This window comes from Lepus europaeus, chromosome 15 (genome assembly GCF_033115175.1).
Source record: "Lepus europaeus isolate LE1 chromosome 15, mLepTim1.pri, whole genome shotgun sequence".
Taxonomy (NCBI): Eukaryota; Metazoa; Chordata; class Mammalia; order Lagomorpha; family Leporidae; genus Lepus; species Lepus europaeus.
In genome coordinates, this window is record NC_084841.1 from 80,072,925 (window position 1) to 80,079,675 (window position 6,751).

Consider the following 6,751-nt stretch of genomic DNA (forward strand, 5'->3'; position numbering starts at 1 on the left):
AAATTGCAGGGAAAGATTGATCAATAATATTATAATCCAGAGAGATCATGCAGGGTGAAGGCTAAATATTGTCTACTGGGTTTTCTAAGTAGCTAGTTGATGTACTTGGTGAAAGAAGTTCCTTTATATAGCAGGGAAGGAGGTATGGCATACTAGGTCAAGGAATAAATGAAGGTGCAATGTTGAGATTTTGAAAATGGATTTTTTTTTACAGAAACTTGTATGTGAACAGGAGAAAAACTAGAGTAGTGCCTTTGGAACGGTGTCATGATTGAAGGAGCCTGCTAAAAGGTAAAATGATGATAGTTCTAGGTTTGCTTTCTGAGGGAGAAGGAACCAATGGAGAAAAGAGGCTAAAAGATAGAAGAAAGAGTGAACAACAGCTCAGAAGAGGCAGCGGGGCTTGAAAATGAGGCTGCTGCTGCTTTTCTGTGTTGTCTTGTGATACATTCAATATGGCAGGCACTCGCTGCTAAAGCCTGGATATTTGCTGTCTATATGACCCAGTCTCAATGGTGTTGAATTAAAAGAAAAACAGTCTAGCTACCAAAAAGTTTGTCCTCTGAAAATGTCTGGGCAGGAGGGCTACAGTCATAACTTTGAACAAAACTTCTTAAATTTCTCTTCTGACACCTGTTGCCTCTCTCTCTCTCTCTCTCTCTCTCTATCTATCTATATATGTATTTGTATAAATATATATTTACTTATCACAGCATATATATATATATATATATATATATTTGCTAATCACAGTTGCATTCACACAGACTTCTAACACTATATTGCACAGCAAAGCATACTACCATTTCTCTCTTTTTTAAAGCTGGACAGGAAACAGGAAGTAGGATTTAATAGTTAGCATGATCTAAGAAAGGGCAGCAGAGTGGGAGTCTCCTGGGTTCAAGGCCTGTCACTTGTCCAGAGGCCCATATCTGGGGACGTGTTTAACCCCACAGTCATCTGGATGAGCATTTCTCAACCACCATATCTTCAAGCTCATATACATTAAACTTGGTGCAACCCCACTTCTTTGAGATATGGATCTCCTGGTACCCAGAACCTGAACTTTCTTCTTTTTGGGCCCCAGTCACATGCTCCTTTTTCTGTAGCTTAGTGTAGATGGATGTGATGACTTGGCCATCATGAACTCTAACCACCAGACCCTGACTTTCCAAAGGAACTTGCATACTCAGACCAGAATAGCGTGCAGTCAGACATATGAAGATCTATTGGAAATATCTGTCTCCGCAGTGCCTTTGGGCAACCCATACAAGTAACAGACTTTGTATACACCAAGGGCCTGCTGTGTACAACCATTGTACATTGGGAGCCCCATTTCTTTTCTTCTTCTTTTTTAAATGATTTATTTATTTACTTGAGAGGCAGAGTTACAGATTGAGAGAGACAGAGAGAAGTCTTCCATCTGCTGGTTCACTCCTCAGATGGCTGCAATGGCCAAAGCTGAGCTGATCTGAAGCCAGGAGCCAGGAGCTTCTTCCAGGTTTCACACGTGGGTGCAGGGGCCCTAGGACTTGGGCCTTACTCTGCTGCTTTCCCAGGGATTAGCAAGGATCTGGATTGGAAGTGGAGTAGCCAGAACTTTAAGTGGTGCCCATATGGAGTGCTGGCATGGCAGGCTGGGGCTTTAACATGCCGTGTTACAGCACTGGCCTCTGGAGACCCCTTTTCAACATTTTTCATCCTTCTCCAAGTAGCATGGTTTTGAAGCAGACATAACATGAGGACTACATTTAATAAAATTGTGTTGTATTAGGGATTTTTGTCAGTTGAGTAGATTTTGGCCTCTCTTTTCTCTTAAAAAGGTATGTGAGATGATGGGAATACTATTTTGCTTCACTATCATAATTATTTTGTTATCTATAAGTACATTAGAACATCATGTTGTGAACCTCACATATGCACAGTAAAATTCATTTTTTAAGAAGAAAGAAATATGAGAAAAATACTGTCTTGTAACTTCTCTACTTTCTTAAGGAAGCTTAGAGAAGAAGGACTTATTGATGGCATGGAAGAGCACAGAGGAGCACAGAGAAATAGAAGAATTAAATCTAGATAACTAGCCCAGTAGTTTTCAAACTAGCATTCCTGAGAAATGCCTGGACAGCTTGTTAAACATCAGCCCATTGCTGGACTGGGCCCTCAAAGTTTCTGTTTCACTAGATTAGAGTATGGTCCAAAAATTTGCACCTCTAATAGGTTCTCAGGTGTTGTGGATGCTTCTAGCTTGTGGAATAGATTTTGAGAACCTTTCAGCTAGCTGGCTGTGGGCAACAAATCAGAGCAAAGACTGAGGAGTAATAGAATGGTATCTCCAAAGCCAAGTATGAGACATGGTTTCTTATTAAAGGTAAAAAAAGCAAGTCTGGTTTTTAGAAGTAAGGCCTGCTTGGAGCTGAGCTATTGAGTTACTGGGCCAGAGTCTTTCACTGCTTTTTTTTTTTTTTTTTTTCTTTTTTTGACAGGCAGAGTTAGACAGTGAGAGAGAGACAGACAGAGAGAAAGGACTTCCTTCCGCTGCTTCACCCCCCAAATGTCTGCCACGGCCGGCGTACTGCGCCAATCTGAAGCCAGGAGCCAGGTGCTTCCTCCTGGTTTCCCATGCTGGTGCAGGGCCCAAGCACTTAGGCCATCCTCCACTGCTCTCCTGGGCCATAGAAGGGAGCTGGACTGGAAGAGGAGCAACCAGGACAGAATCCGGTGCCCCGACTGGGACTAGGACCCGGGGTGCCAGCACTGCAGACAGAGGATTAGCCTGTTGAGCCACAGCGCCGGCCTTTCACTGCTCTTTGGCACCTGACTGGTTTCACAGTGTCAGGAAAGCTGCATGGGCCATGTTATAAATTCCCAAATGCATTTCTTTTCTTCTTTTTTCTTTTTTTCTTTTTTTTACAGACAGAGTGGACAGTGAGAGAGAGAGAGAACAGAGAGAAAGGTCTTCCTTTTGCCGTTGGTTCACCCTCCAATGGCCACCGTGGTAGGTGCGCTGCGGCTGGCGCACCGCGCTGATCCGATGGCAGGAGCCAGGTGCTTCTCCTGGTCTCCCATGGGGTGCAGGGCCCAAGCACTTGGGCCATCCTCCACTGCACTCCCTGGCCACAGCAGAGAGCTGGCCTGGAAGAGGGGCAACGGGACAGGATCGGTGCCCCGACCGGGACTAGAACCCGGTGTGCCGGCGCCGCAAGGCGGAGGATTAGCCTAGTGTGCCGCGGCGCCGGTCCCAAATGCATTTCTTAATCTATATAACCCCATATAACTTCAACGAAATTTGAGTTGTATATTTCCAGTTCAAGTTAACTAATCACATATCCATATTGTTGAATAACTAAACAAATTTTATGCTTAAGATATCCCTTAAGAACTTGTTAATGCATACTTTACAGTGTTATGTTCTGAAAAAAACATTGACTCATGGACAGGTAAACAGATGCCAAAGCTGGGAAGAATATTATGTGAATGAGTCTTTATTTTCACAAATTCTGATGCAGGTTTGATATAGGTAAAGAAAAAATGTTCCATTTCTCCTTAAGAAGTATCTTTTCTGAGTAAATACTATTTATAATTCCTCATCATTTTGCTGTATCTATTGCTATGCACTTGAGCAAGTTAAATTATAAGGAAATAACTGCATTTGTGAGAAGAGAAAAACAGCAGACACATAATCACCTCAACTTTGGACAAACCTCTGAAATGGAAGCCAATATAGCAATGAAATCACAATGAAATTATAAATTTATGGAGGAAAAGCTGGGAGGTTAATTTTACCCTTTAAAATGTCAATGAAGCACAAAATTCAGGGGGAAAACTAATAATTATGACTAAGAATTGTAAGATTTGGAACATCAACTCAGCAAATGAAGACATTACCACATGGCAGACATTATCCAATAAAAAGCATCCAATCACCCTAAAATGAGCTCGTAACACAAAATGGGAGCACTGTTGATTTCCAGAGAGATGGTACATTTATAAAAAATTCATTTATTACTTTCTGCGAGTGAGCTCATCCAACCCACATTCACTGAGCTTGGACAGTGGCCTTGTGCTCTGAGTGAGGTGTGTGGGAAGATCGAAGAATGAGTCAGGTACAGACCCTGACCTTAAGGAGCTTACAATTTAGTTGGAAAAGAGATGAACAAGCAACCATATGATAGGGATGGATGCCAACAATAAAAAGAAAGTGCAGTGAGGAGGCAGGAAACAGATGAGAAATTAGAGAGGAGGGAATTTAGGATGACTTTCAAGGAGGAGAAGCAAGAAGGAATGGAGCCTTGCAGCACCCATCTTATTCTTTGTATTTTTTTTTTTATTTTAAAATTTCTCAAAGTACATACTATCTCACTAATCCAAAAACATGACAAAACATGTTTTCAGATGGCCATTCGATAAGAAGCCAACCCGCCTCCACATGTGAATGAAAGCAAAGCCCATAGGTGTGTAAAACTCAGGGGCTTTGACAGCGTGAGCTAGTTTAGGCATGAGCCACAACTTCCGCCATGTCTCAGTGGTTTAATGCAGTTCCAGTTTATTTCTTACGTATACAAAGTTGACCGCAAGTCTTCAGTCCTTCAGCAACTGCCCGCAATGCAGTGTCTCTGGGATCCCCTCCAATGCCACACTTACATGAAGCCTCCTCTGTAATTGCTGTGTCAGGTAAGTAAGAGAGCTAGTGCATTCCTTTGGCCAGTTAAACACTCAAGTGACAATGAGTTGCAACTCATTGGCCAAAGTTAGTCACATAGCCCTAAGTATATTCAGGTGTTCAGAGGATTGCAATCCTGTTGCACCATCAGATAGGTGCTATGTAGTAAGAGATGAGGTTGGAATGTCATAATTAAATTAGATCCTGAAAGACCTATTATGACCTGACAAAAGGTTTTAAACATAGTGGAAAAGCAAAGGTTTTGAGTAGGTGAAAATATGATAGATCATGTACAGAAAAAATTAGTTTGGTAAAAAGTGTAGAGGATAGCTTGATGGTAGGCATAACCCGTAGAAACTGGAGAAACCTGGACCAGCAGTGATAGGGATTTGAATCAGCACAGCAATGGCATAACTGGGAAGGATGGAATGGATTTGACAGAGTTTCAGAAGTAGATTTGGTTGGAACTACTTGATACAGTGGGTGAGGAAGAAGGATAAGTTTAAGTATAGTTCACATTTCTTGCTGGGTTGACTGGGTGGATTATGATGCTCTTAACAGACAAGATACCATCAATTTTGAAGCAGCAGCAGGTTTAGGGTCAACTTGACTGTGAAGTTGCTGGGTAATCCCTTGGAAATATTGACCAACTAGTTAGAAATACAGAATTGGGCCAAGAAGCGAGGCTAGGAGGTTTAGAAATACTTGACCTCAAGATGATAGTCGGAGTCTGGGATAGTTGATATTTCCCAGGGAGGAGAGGGTTGAGTATGGCATTCTGGAGAAAGCTTTCTCTGTGTGTAGAGCTGGCTGCAGAGTCCACACATGCTGTTTTCTAGAACAGACTTTGGATTAGTTCTCTAGCACTGCTGTAAAAAGTTCTATAGACTGCATCACCTCGAATTCTGCTTTCATCTTCATGTAGGATCCTCCTTCTGTGTCTGTCTCTGTGTCCATATTTCCCCTATTGACCCATGCACCAGTCATATTGAAATGGGGTCTACCATTAAAATCTATTTTGATTATTTCCAAAGACGTTGTTTCCAAATTAGGTCACATTCATAGGTACTGAGGGTTAGGACTTCAATGTACGAATCTTGGGGGATCAAAATTCAATCAATAACAGACTTCTTCTATCCCCTCATCTCAGTATGATTTAGAGTTGAGAGAAAGAGCCAGACTGTCATAGGTTGAGGATTAGGAGTGGTTAAGAAAACCAAGGTTAGGAATGTGGACTATTTGGAATTATATCCATGATAAACCAATTCATAAGGATTTGGATTCCATGGATGATATAATTACCAGAACATACTAGTTTATAGTTTGCCAAAAAATCATTCAAAGCCTATGGTGTCCTAACAGTGCTTTCTGGATGCAAGTTTGTTTCTTCAAGCTGCCATATAGGTCTTACTTATTTGGCAAGGAATGGCACACACCCGTAGGACATGAATCAGTGGTCATTTACTTTGCATCTAGGGTAATGTGCTCTTTTCTGATGAAACTCGGAAGTTTGAGTTTGAAAAATGATGTGTCTCGGAGAGTATGGACCAAGCAATTTTAGATATGGCAGAGCAATAAAAAACATTCTTGCCATGGATTCATTGGAGGTACAAGGACACGATTAACCTTGGGAGGTGTATTATAGCATTTATTTTTTGAAAAGAAAGGAAAGACTTGGTATTTAAATTCTCACTTTCATTTGAGAAAGGAAAAATATAAATCTTGGGATGTCTGAAAAATATTAAAATGTTCACAGAATTAACCGTCAGTGATAATATCAAATGTCACATTTCTACTTCATCACATATCAAAAGAAACTGAAATTTGTAACCAAATGGTGGCATATTGGTCTCTTCCCCTAAGCATTATGATGTGTTAATTTCTATCAAAATTTCTGGGTATAAATATGTGTATACAGTTTTGTTTTGGGTCTTAGATGAGGTGGTTTGCTATTTAGAGTTGGAGTTAATTCTGTTTTTGTAACAGCGTTTTAATAGTGTTAAACAAATACTATTGCATTTTCATTTTCTGTGCCTTTTTGCTATGTTTATAGATATTTAATACAATTGTTTAAATATTTTTCCTAAATAT

The 6,751-nt window shown here is 40.7% G+C and overlaps 1 non-coding gene across 1 annotated transcript; it reads right to left on the bottom strand.

Moving 5' to 3' along the window:
* Window positions 1–1,237: 1,237 nt before the first annotated feature.
* On the bottom strand, window positions 1,238–1,377 carry LOC133774730 (small nucleolar RNA SNORA70). The gene has a single exon (XR_009868128.1). It is a non-coding gene; the product is annotated as a small nucleolar RNA SNORA70 (small nucleolar RNA).
* Window positions 1,378–6,751: the final 5,374 nt, after the last annotated feature.